We start from the raw sequence: 13,290 nt of genomic DNA, 5'->3' as shown, positions 1-13,290 counted from the left end.
AGCTTTATCCATCCAGAGCCCTGAGCTCTACGCTCTAAACACAGGTCGTGCCTTTTCTTCCTGCAAGTATCTACCACCTCAAAAGAGGGATGCAAAGTTAGAGAGATTAGGGGCACTGCACAGCACAATGATGCTCTTCAGGGAGGATTTTTTGTGATTTTTAAGTCGTTCCTACTCTGTGGTGCTCCTCTACTTCAGTGCTGGGAATAACTATGTACAGGAATTCCTATCAACATATGTAAAATAAGGAACATTTTACATCTACCCCTAAAATTTACGCATTACATTGCAGGTCAGGCTCAAAAAGGCATAAACATGAAAAATACACCCATTTTCCTTGCCCTGTATTTCTAGGATCTCTTAAACCTCATTACAGCAGAGCTTATTGAGCATGCTGTCTATGCAGCTCCCTATCGAACGCTATTCGGGAAAGCCTTCTGGCATGCTGCTGGGCACTTCCGTGTAGAAGGGCGATTGGAGTTTCTCTTTTGTGAAGAGTCGGTTGTTCATTATATTTCACAGAAATGAGTTCCTGAGAGCTTTCCTTTATAGCACAAAGGTATCTGCAAAACGTCAAATTTAACTACATTCCGAATTTTCCATGAGGTCAAACATGACAGTAACCTTGCCCATCTGATCAGATTAGCCAGAACATAAGTCTTTATTCCAGCAAAAGCAGAGCGGATGGGAGCTTAGATTCCCTTTTCATTTATGCTAAAGAGCTGTTCGCACAGCGTATTGCTTCTACAGAAAATTGAGGAATAATGTATTATAGAAAATCACAGGCTCGCAGCGTTTGGTGCAAACATGTCAGCTACCGGGCACGTGCAGTGCCTGTTGCACAAGCCCGACGAGAGATGCTGGCCCCCGGTTACAGCGCAGAAGGGCTGCAAGGCTTGAGAAATACCGAGAGCCTGCTAGGAAAACTCACGCCGCTCGTGCTTTCCATCAGGCTTCCTCTGCCACAGTACACAAGCAGACCTGGCTGGATAAAACCACGGAAGATTAAGTTGCTTTAAAACTGGAACTCCAGCCTCTAGAATTTATAAGCTGCTGGAAAAAAAGCTCGAATTGCGAATCGCGTTGACTTGGCGGCCAGAGAACACAGATTTATAGCTGCTGAGGGCATTCACTGCCTCAAAAGAAAATGCACAGCTTTTTGCAGGATTGTCTGCAGGTCGGATCAGATTTCCTCCTCAGAAGAGTTACAAGGATTCCACAACTATTTGCTTCTACACTGACAAAAAATGCCAGGCAGTACTTTGAAAGATTACTTGCGCTGTTTGTTTTTAATTAAGTGAAGCCCCATGAAAGTAATACTGCTTATTAAATCAGAACTCACATGAACCACAACCTGAGGGACTTCAGAACATGCTGTTCAGCACAGTCCCCATCCAGAAAAATTACGCTTCCCACCTTTACTTAACTGAAGAAAAAAAGAATAAAAGAAAGAAGCTTTTCTGCATTTTTTTTTTAAATACATTTCCAATTCTATCTGGAGTACAACACTACAACTCTTCCTATGTCAGTGTAATATCCCCAGATACGTAGGATATAAATTGAACTCTTTCAAGACCACTGAGGAATTCTAACAGTTCCTTTGATACAAAAAATGAGCCTTGTTACCTTAACAGCTTTCCTGTGAGCATAACCCTTGATGGCTGCCACGTTTAAATGTGTGAGTATTCTAACTTTTCACCCTTTCCTCGGCTGAAAAACTGGTGTGCACATTTGTGCAGGAACTTGACTACCGCAAAGCCCACCTGCACACCCCGTGTTACTGCTGTCTACGCAGCTGAAGTTCACGGGCACTTCTCCTTCCGTAAGGAGAGGCCAGCCCTTGGCAAAATAAAAATTAAAAAATCAAGAAGAGATGTTGCAGTCACAAACTCTACCACTGCCATCTGACGTGAGGCGTTAAGCTGAAGCTTTTGGAAAGAGAACAGCTGGGTTGGCATTGTAGAGCTAAGCCTTCACGGATCTCGACGGGCTGCGCAGCCCTTAAACCTAATGTTCGTTGCCCTGAATCTCACCTGTGAATTAACGCTTTATGGCAAACTAGTATTCAGGAAACCAACACTTCAATTAAAAAGTGAAGGAAGTTGGCAGAGAGACTTTACACACAAGAACTTCTGAACAGAATACTTAAAATTCCCCTGGTTTTGGATTTATAACTTGTAAACACGAGCAGAGCTTTCACTTTGTGCTTCAAATTGTGTTTCACGCTTTGTTTTCCTTAGCTTCTCTTCCTGCTTTTATTCAGCAGATAGGTGGCTTGAACCCAGGAAGACTAATGAATGCCTGACACAGCAGGCAGTAAATCTACAGACTAGCAGCTCATCCTAGCTTTATTGCTTTATTTTTTTTTAAATTGCTGATAATTACAATAATGCACATGGGCAGAGGTCCAAGACAGGAAGAATTATTGTCTGCAGGCAGATCTGGTGTGAGCTGATAATACCAGCCTGTGTTTGCGTTTGAATTTAAATGGCAGAAATCTCAGTAAAGCGGTCTTTGGCTTACTTTAACTTGCTGGAAGGGGTGGAGTTCTCATCTGCCCGTCCTTTATTGACTTTTGTGGTAGAGGATTCTGCACCAGCAGAAAACTGGAAACCAATGCAGAAGCTGCAGTGCTAGCTCGGGTGCAGTTTATATTTAGCTCGCCACTGTTTATGGCTAACGTGCAGCCTCGAACGCTGGGAAGTTCAGTGACAATAATCTATGTACCTTCATACGTGCCGACAGCAACCGTAGCATTACAAAGAGCAAAACACTGCTGAAGCCCGAAGCATTCCTTTCTGCTTTTCAAAGAGTAAGTTTTCTCTCTACAGAGAAAAGGGGACATTTCCACGTACCTGTGACTCACGGGCAACCTTTTTGCCCTTGGAACTTATACTAATGAGGGAACAGATTACTTCCCCCTCCTCTCGTTTATCATGCTCCATAAACCAAGCCTACATGAGTCATTGGGCAGATAATCTGCCTGTCAGACATTTGCACTCAGGAACTACCACATTCAGAGAGGGAAAGCAACACCGCAGGCAGTACCCGTGCGTAGCTAGTCTCAGAGATCAAATTCAGTAAAGCCAAAATTCAGCATAGTCTTGGCTTCCCGAAGTTGTTTGTGTAACATGGTTGCCTTTGGCATCCTCTTCGCTACCCCCAGAGAGACAAAGTTCAGAACAACTCAGTTGGAACATTCCCCAAACAAATGTTACCGGACCCAGAGCAGTGTCCTTTAAAAAGGATTAATTGATAGGCCTCAGGCTTTCAAAACTAAGCCTTGTGTGCAATGGCTGGGACTGGAACAGCTTACCACAAAAGCCACCCTAAAAATATAAGTAGGCAGTACTATGATGCCATTACACTGTGCGCAGGTAGGTCCAAACATGCTTAAGCAGTCTGGCGGCCTTCCACTCATCACAAGGACATCAGGAACAACTTTCATGCGATGTATCAGACTGCTGGACTTACAGCCACGGCCTTCCCCTTTTCAGCAAAACATAGCAACGGGGCTATTTACAGTACCCTTTTTTTATGGAGCGATTCTAAGTCATATTACTGCACATGGAGGCCAGACCTATTTATTACTGGGCTAAACTAAGGCACAAAGTCAAGTGACTTGCCTAAGGTCAGTGGGCTCAGCCCCATTTAATCCTCAACCCCTCATCGCTCCAATCTGTGTCATCATTCTGTCTTGCACAGCAAGACTAATTACTGCTTTCCCACATGAATTATTTGGGCATCTGAAGCACAGAGACTCAAGATGTCCTGTTAGCTAGCCAGCAAGTGAAAACTTCAGCGCAAGTTAGCGTTTTCACGTACACTAAACATCTACTGAAGAAAAAGGCCACGGGGCAATTTTGCCTTCCTGGACAATTGGAATGGAGATCCAAAACACTATGGCTATGGTTTCATAGTGTTTCACTCTGCTTAGGAAAAACATTGGACTCTCCCTTCAGATCCGACTAACTTGCATTACTGAGCTGACTGTTAAGATGAACTATTGCCGGTCATAGTATAAAGGCTTCACTGACAACAGCACACGTATGCAGGAGTACTGAGATGTGCTGTTTTGGAAGTAACTTCTCCACACGGTTTGATCGCAAGTCCTTTCCATCTTAAGGCACTTTAGCCACATAAGAGTTACTGAATATAACCACTGTGGTTACCAGGATACTGATGTTCCATAATACACAGGAAAGTACATTTACAAAATCTTTCATCACTTCAAAACAATGTGCTGAAGCAAAAATAAAGTCTAGGCTAAAACCCATCACAACACACACACGCTTGTCCACCAGCTTTTCTACTGAACAAAACTGGTAGGAAGGAGACCAAGAAAATAATGTATTAACATCAGGCAGGCAAGAAACAAACCTTTACTATCGATTCAAAGTGATTTAGCACTCCAGGGGGCAACAAAGCAAAACCAAAACAAAAAACCTCTCCCAAAACAGCATGAATATCTGTTTTAGAGATCTCGTGACGCTCACTGGGAGCTTCAGAAGAAAGCCTGCAGTGGAGAGACCACTGCAGGAACCTGCGGTTCCTCAGTCTAACCATGCATCTAACCACTCGAAATGACTTGAGATAAAAAGGCTGCACAGATTGTGTTTTTATCTAACACAAAGCAAGCAGGAAATTGAAGGGCATATTTTAGGAGAGCATCAAGAATTTGAAGTGGCAAGGAGAAATACCTGGGAAAAAAAATGCAAGATAAAGGAAAGATAGTAAGTAGGAATGCAGTTTGCAATGCAGTTCAGCTTTGGTTTCAACCGTTCCTGAGCTCGAGTATCCCTCCCTTTATAGATGTTGTTCAGTATCGCAGATCAGCTATTTATGTGCACAGACTGCAATTGTTTTGGAACATGATAAAATACTCGTTTGGTATCTGCAGTCCTGCAATTAGGCCACACACAAACTTGCCTATAGCACACAGGAATAATTCAGCAGGCATTGCTCTAACCCCGCCGGAGCTCTGCGGGTCGTGCTGATTGCTTTCCATTCCCAAATTCACAATCCTCTGAAAAGAAAAAAAAAAAAACCAACAAACCCAAACCCAAATTAATTGGTAATTCAGCCCTCCAAACAATCCAGATGAAACTTCAAATCTGGAAGAGGAAACCATGAGTCCTGGCTTTCCAAACCATGCTAATGACAGTCTTTTGAAAATAGGAAACCCACAGCTAAAATACAGGGCTGCTTTCATCTTTGCTGCTGTTCCCAGAGCTTTGCCAAGTGTATGCTGAACCAGACCAAAATTAACATGTTACCAAAAAAATTACGGAGCAGCCTTGCTGTTTTCAGCATCCAAACTGAGGATATCTTCATATTTAAACCTTTGAAAGTTCTGTCAAAAGCACAGGTTACTTCTATAAATTAGAGTTCTATGAAAGTAGGCAGCAGTTAGTAGATATTATCGAGAATGGGTAACTTCACTCTAGCTCCTATTAAATATATTTAGGAAATAATGCAAATTGGGATTTTAAACCAAAACCATCTCCCCACGCACCTTCCCACACACCTCCTCCTGTTATTTATTCTGAGAATTGCTTATGGCTTGTTATGGAGCATCTTTCAGGCAGAGCCTTACATCACTGCTCGTGTACAAAACAATATTTTAAGAACCTTTAATGTCTTGGGGTGCAGAAATCAGTGCTTTAAAAAAATCTTTGTATTTGCGGTTTAAAGATTCCCATACTGACATTACAAGTTTATTCAGCTACAGTAAAAGATTTTTTTTTTTTTTAAAATAGAAAACCTCAGCGTGAACATCAACCAAGAAAGTTTAGTTTTCGGTTAAGTGCTCATTAGGAACAGTTCCTACCATTTATGGCTAAAAGATAAATGCAAGAGAATTGACTTAGCAAACCCATCTCAAGTTCTCACCAAAAAAAATGGTCTTTCATTTTCCTGACTGCAGCTCTTTTTCATCCCAGTAATCAGCAATAAAACTGAAGAAAAGCTGCCAGTTTCCTTCCACTAATGCTGGCAACCTGGAGGCGAGTGCGCAAGCAAGCAAGAGCAAGATAAAGCGCTTCCTACTCAAGTAGCAAAGGGGCTGAAGGGTGGGAAGATGGCTCGGAGCAACACTACTTACTCCCAAGAGTCAGATGGCCAAAGCCTCACTTGTTTATTTTTAAGCCTGTCACCCAACAGCCAAACATGTCACAGACGGATCCCAGTACTATTAGCAGAATTTAGGCTCAAAGCTCACAACTAACTTCCTTTTTTCAAAGCTGAGGATAAAAGGTGGACTTCTCTCTATCCCCTAGAGCTCAAACACCTAGACTTAGCAGCCTGACACAATACAGAAGTCAAATGACAAAGAGCCTTTTGAAGTACCCCTAAAGTTTTGCCAGCAGCAGGGTCATAGGAAGCGAAGAAAGGTAACAGCGTAATGGATTTCAATTTTTTACTCTTTAAAAGCAAACCTGACTAATTCAGTAGCATTTTATTTCAGAAGCATTAATTTATCAGCTGGGGTTTAATAGTCACAGCGTCATATCATAGCTAGGCTAGCACACTGAAACTCTAATGGACGTATTAAACAGTTCCTTTAAGAGAAGCAACAGATCTCTACTTAGAATAACTGCTTAATGCTATTAGAAAATTAAGTGGTAATTTATAGCACGGACTAAAGCTGGCTAGGTTGAGATCCCCTTCACTGATTTTGCTGATCCAGAAAGTAAAACTAGTTCAACAGAAGCTAGCCTAGAACCTCAAATATTTCAGGGCTATCACTGCGTAATATTTAACTGGCTTGGTATGTCATACAAACACACCTGATTTTCATAGCTCTTCAGTCTATTGAGCTCTATCAGATTGTGCAGCACCGCATGGAAACAAAACAAAATGGGAGAACCAATTTTTATCTTTGACAAAATGAGATTTCAACTCATTAGCAATTTCTTCCGGGTTTCAGTGGGAAGAATCTGTGTACACCGATACCCGTTTCCTCAAGCATTTTCTGGAAAATTTCAAGGTAGAGGATAGAAAGCAGCACTTTCTTTTCTGTCTGCTTAGCTGAACTACAATTGAACATGAGATTGGTGGAAGAAGTTAAATACTGCAGCTGCATACGCCCAATGGTCAGGTCTTTGAAGAGTTTTAAGAAATGTGATGCTTCAGAAAGGGCTTTGAAGCACAAAACCGTCATGAGCTGAAAGCTTTATTACAGATCTGGAAGCAAAACCTGCCTGTTCTGCAACAGTGGGGGAAATTGCTCTTTGAAAAAGAGCAGGCAGAACAGTTTTACACAATCTATTTATGTCTGCAATAGGCAGTATACACTGAGAACTTCCATCACCTCAACAGAAATTCCTCTGAAAGGTACTACTATTATTATTTTTTTTTTTAAACCCTTTGTCCAGGCTGCCCATCTTAGCAGCAATTTTTTTTATTTTTTTTTGCCAAAAGACTTAGTCTCCTCCAGCTGGAGGAACAGTCAAGAATAACTTCAAGATGCGTTGTTTTGAACACAAGGATTCCAAACAAATTCTTCATTTTCCTGTTTTGAAAATGCTGTCAGAGAGAAGAGGAGGACTATTTACTTTGTCTTGGAGAAGCTTTTTTGCCTGCTCAGATCCTCTTGTCCAATGTGATACACGCTTGAGTGAGAAAGAAATAAATGGTCAGTCATCACAAGCAAGTTTTACTTTCCTGGACCCTACACAGATATGGACTGCAATGGAAATGCTGACTTAACATGTAAATCCCATCAGTAGGACAGTGATTGGGGGGTAGGATTGATTTGAGTATTGATGCAATAGGCCACTCACCATTTTCCTAGCCATGGGCTGAGCAGTTTCAATAGAGCTTTCGCAAAGTCAAAGGAGAAAAATGTTGCATAAAGTTCAAACCCCAGGGAGCGGTGGTTTTGTTTTTCACTAGTTGACTTCAGACATGGCCCACTAAGGCACGTTTTTCATTCAGAACCACGGCTGTGTGCGCACCTCAGCTGCAAATATTAACCTCACCAGAATCCGCCAAATCACTGGTGTGGATTAGCCCTATGGAATATATGCGGAGGTCTCACATCGTAACAGATCAGCACCCGAGAAAGCCATGTCAAAACTACAGCTTGATGATGCAATAGCAGGAGACAGCTAGAAACATTCTCGTATCCTTATTTTGGACATCTAAAAAAAAAAAAATAAAATTGAGAGCGCAAACAAGCTCCTTAACGGACTAAGTCTTAATTATCTTTGAGGCTGCCTCTCCCTGCACAATCCCCAGCTAGCCTAGACAGCAGCGAGACCTGTACTAGATGAATCTGTGTTATGAGGCTAGGTACATTTAAAAGACTGCAAGAATACAGCACTGAGAATTTTTGTATCTGATTGTTCTACCAGTTTGTAGAGGAAAACAGGTTAGGTAACCGGCACAAAATGAATTCATGTGGATCAAGGCCGTGTGGCAATACTAAAGCCTGCACAGCAAAGACAAACGGACTATCTAGTCGCACAATTCCATTGGAGGTCGTCTGTATTTTCATAGTTATACTTATCAAGAAGAGGGCTGGGAATATTATCCCACAGACATGAATAATATGAACAGTCCTCAGCTTTGAGGCCACTATCTGTTCCCAAAGTTAGTTCTCACCACTACAGGAAATAGCCTAACAAATACTGCTAAGCACAGGATTTTAAATCAGGAGCCAAGGTGTTGCAGCGGGGACCAACCCTCCATTCATACACAGGAGAGAAAAAGAAAGTTAAGTTTGTCTGCAGACAACAATAGGCCGAGTGTTTCCCTACGCAAACTCAGCCCCAGTTTCATCTTTCTGCAATATGAGCAGTTGAAATTTGGCTGGAGTCAGAGATGTTCACATCCTGATGCGTTCCAACAGACTGTACCGCTCCAGCATGTTCAGTCTGTCTGTAACTTTATTTTGTACTTTACATGACATGTGGTGTGTTTTGCAGCTTAATGACTATTTTAATCCTCTTTATCACTGAAGAACGTCATCCTAGATGTGATGCAGATACGTATTGTTAGATGGATGCTGCTCAGAGATGTATTTGAAGAGATATTCCAAAGCACAGAACTCATTCCAAGGCAAATATTACAAAACAAAAATCTCTGCTTTACTTGATCTGGAGTATTTAAAGCTAGCTGCTATGACCAGTAAAAATCTACCAGCGCCCTGTTACCCCACAAGAAGCAGATTACAGGCAGGTCAGTAGCATTCTCTTAAAAAAATAAATGAATGAATAACTATATAAGTGGCAGTGCATCTTAAAGTCAACACCAGGGGAATAGCTGCTGAAAGTTTAGCTACAACCAGCTGTGAGTATTAAGCCAATCTTAGACAGTTAATTTTGCTGCCTGCTGTAGCTAAATGTTTGTTATGCCCTCATCAAAATAAATTAAATAATCACAGACTATTAAATAAAATAGCAGAACAGTATGAGTAAAGCTATCAGCCACTTACATAATGGGGAATAACTATTTAACTTTTTGCCAAAACCTTTAAAGACAGCGACAGGAAACACAAAAAGCCAAACTGACGCCCAGGACAGCAAGGCAAATGAAGTGAAGTCATCTTTGCTTTTGCCTCAAGCAAAAGGCCATTTAGAGTCTTAGGAAGCAGCGCTCCTCACTTCTTCTCTTCTACAGTATAGACAAAGCTTGCAGCCCAAAGTTTTGTGGGTACCATCACAATATTCTTCTCTGGAGCAATCACTTTAGCTGTTTGCATACACACGACTAAGAAGTATGACACTGGCCGTTTCAGAACAGTAATGCTCTTCAAATACATCAGCATCTACTACAATAGGACTACAATGATGCATTCTAGGCAGTGCCCTGCAATGAAAGAGGGAATTAACATGCTACAGACGCCCCGTGGAAAACCTCCCATACGGTTATACTTTGAAAAGTATTCTTCTCATCATGCTAATTCCCATGTGAAGCAAGTTGCAAAAGCTTGCTCAATATAATTGAGCGCAACAAATCCATCCAATCCTAGGAATTTCAGCCTCAACTTCAAAATGCCTTTTGTCTGTATTGCGGATTTTACATTTAAGCAAATTTGAAAGAAGATTTCCTGCCATCTTAACAGCCCTGCTACATTATGGACCTGGTGCTTCTCCTCAGTCTTCCTTGGAGCCATGCTGCTGAGCGAAGGACCTGGTAGACAGGGAGAGAAGGCAAAAGGACTTCAAGGTGATCAGCTGGTTGATGTTTATTTCTTTGTCTCTTAACCTGAGAAACGAAGACGTTCTGAAGCAAGAGGCAAGCATTAAAAAATAAAGGACAAATTTATCTAAAACACTATGCATAAAATACAGTATTATGGATTCAAATGTAGGCAACAGATTTCAGCTCTTGGTGTAAACTCTTACTCTCAAACTCAAATATATCTTGTACATGCGTACAATGAAGAGACCAGTAACAACAAAAGCATAAACACGTAGCCAGAAGGTGAAGGACCCAAGCAAATCACAGGCTGCGATTCAGACCATAAAGCCAGCTGCGGACAACGCAGGGATACAGCATTGCAAAATATTACATTGCATCGAGCCTGCACTCTGGCAGGCCATTCATCTCCTGCCTTTGTTATTGGTAAATTGCTTCCGAGAAAGCGGCTGTTGCCCTAAACAGAATATCCACATACTGACTAGCTTTGTTGCAGAGCAAGTATTGATGCAATTTGAACAAGACAGCATTTATCAGGAGTGACAGGGGCAGGAACACTTTTTTCCCCCTGTTTTTCAAGCCTCCAGCAAGTCTCTCTTGCTGCGACATGATGCCCAAGCTTCCCGCATCCACAAGACAACCCTAACTTCATTCCGTGGCCCCCATCAAGAATTCACTCAGCCTCTTCTGGGATCTGGCTCTTGCCCAGGTAAGTCCGCAGCACCGCATACATTCGTGTCCGAAGGCTGAGCTCTGATACACCAGTATGTCGCAAACACAAAAGCCCAACTTTTTTGGCTAGCTACCCAGAAAAAAAACCCTCTCCACTGCTTGATGCTTCCAGTGCTGAGGTTACATGGCTCTACTTAAAGACTCTGGAAATGAAGTGGCTATTCGAAACCCTGCAACTCAAACTACTTAGAGGCACTTAATCTTATTCCAACAGTCCAAACGGGAGCTGCGAGCACCCTGCTCCATTCAAAAGTAATAACTGGTTTCCACGATAACGTGCACCCTCAACAATTTCTCAGTTTTCCTTTTTCCTGACGGGCAGCAACTTTTAAGTACGTGCATGTATATACGTACCCTATACTTGAGAATTAATCTTGGGCCAAGACGGTTGCCCAGGCTAATGTGCCTAGCTTGAATGTTGACGCTGTTTCATTCTTTCGGGTTTCTAAACGCCTATGTGATCTTGCTGCGTAAAACAAAGCAGACATCAAATTCAATTTCTTCAGAAAGAGCTTTGATAAATTATGCAGAGAAAGACTCGTGTTCAGATGCCGATATACTCACTGGGAACTCAAACCACAGGTTTGAATCAACATTTTGCATTTAATCTTTTGAGAGGAATACTTAGCAGATTAAAGCAAATCTGCCCCTCTCTATTTCAGGCCACAATTATTGTAAGACTACCAGCGTAAGAAGTCAACCAGCGTTTGGTATTAGTGAATTATACTAATTCGTGCAGATTCCTCCGGGACCATTTTTGGCAAGTTAGTAGTCCCAATATGAATGGGAAAAGATTAAATACCGATAGAAAACCCTACTACTTAACTTAGACCTGGCAATGTGTCATGCCAAGTCCAAAACCATATAGAGAATTCAGCGATTAAAAGCTTTGCGCTGGAGGTTACCATACATCTAAACAGAGACCAGCTTCTGTTGTGAATGTGCAATCCAAATCCGCTTCAAATCTAACATGAGTGCATAATGTTTATCGTAACAGATGGTATCATCAAGATTTTTCCTTTTGTTGCTGTCACTTCACACAACGCAATGACATCATAACTAGGGGGATTCATCGACTCAAAATCCAAAAGAAAAGGGACAAAGCTTTTGGCAGGGAGCTGGAGCTAAAAATAACATAAGAGCCTTTAAAGAAAAGCCCAAAGATTAAAAACGCAAATGTTTGGCTTTTGATTTAAGCATCTCGGTACTGAAGTTAGCATCGGTCAATTCCTGGAAAATACCGAGTAGTTTACCAAATCGCTGTTTCATCTTTGCAACAACATCAGCAGCAGACTATTTTTGAGGTCTCCTCACTATTTTAGTGCTTTGAGGTGGCAGATTAAAGAACCCAAGCGCAGCAGTCGTGCGAGAAAATGCAAGCCTCTGTTATAGTACAGAGTTAACAGAATAATAAAACTCTCTCGAATGCAAGATTAAAAAAGAAAAGAAAAACAACAAACGAAATAAATCTTCCCCCAAAACCTCACCGCACTGACCAACACGTCAGAACATATCGATTCGAAAATATAACCTAAGCAGCCAATGTTTGTTGGAGGAGAAAAGACCTAAATGAGCGAGGGAACTTTCAAGGTTAAACACTACTTTCAGTTAAACATGAAGATGTCAGTAAGGAGACAATAATTAGCTACTCTTAAATGGAAACCTCACTAAGCATCAAGCTACTGTTACAGTACGGAACCAGGGCCCAGCCATCGCTGTGCGCTTGTATGTGTCTGTCTCTCTCTCTGTCCTTGACCTGAATCAAAATACACATTTGACTGTTGTAATTTTGTTAGAGAGAAGCTTACTATATGAAATTACTTAAATGCATCCCTGTCACTGAGCCAAAGCCTGGAATCCCAGTGCTGAAGCACAGTTATCATCCACGCCGCACCTCTGCATGATGCCATATATTAGTCACATTGTCAATAGTGGAGGTGAACCGTAACACCGTTGATGACTCAGTGCCTTACCCCGCAGCCAAGACACACAAAGCTTTACCGAGACAGCTGGGAAACGAGAGCCAGCTCCCACCTTCTGTGCTTTTTGGTTGGTTTTTTTTTTTTTTTTCAGGCTGCATCAAAGTGATGCTGGCAATTTTTAAGCCCTTCATATTTGGTGACTTGAAAAACTCGAACTCAAAGTCATAATTTCATAACGATTTTCAGTTAGTCTCAAAACACAGAAAAGCCATCTGAGCCAAACAATTATTGATTTTGTCTCCTCTGTAAACTTCTCTGAAGCTCACGTACTGCATCGAATAACAACTTTAGACCCTGCTTCATCAACCAAAGGGCTTGTCTAGCCCCAGCAGCCTGCCGCACCGCTCACCTCTGCAGGGAATCAGAGCAGTTGAAATAACCAGTGAAACTGTCAAAGGTTCAGGAGAGGAATTCCCCAGAAAGGCACCCG

This window comes from Charadrius vociferus, unplaced genomic scaffold (genome assembly GCF_000708025.1).
Source record: "Charadrius vociferus isolate BGI_N301 unplaced genomic scaffold, ASM70802v2 scaffold858, whole genome shotgun sequence".
NCBI lineage: Eukaryota > Metazoa > Chordata > Aves > Charadriiformes > Charadriidae > Charadrius > Charadrius vociferus.
The sequence above is the reverse complement of the archived record's forward strand: the minus strand, read 5'-3'. Positions refer to the sequence as shown.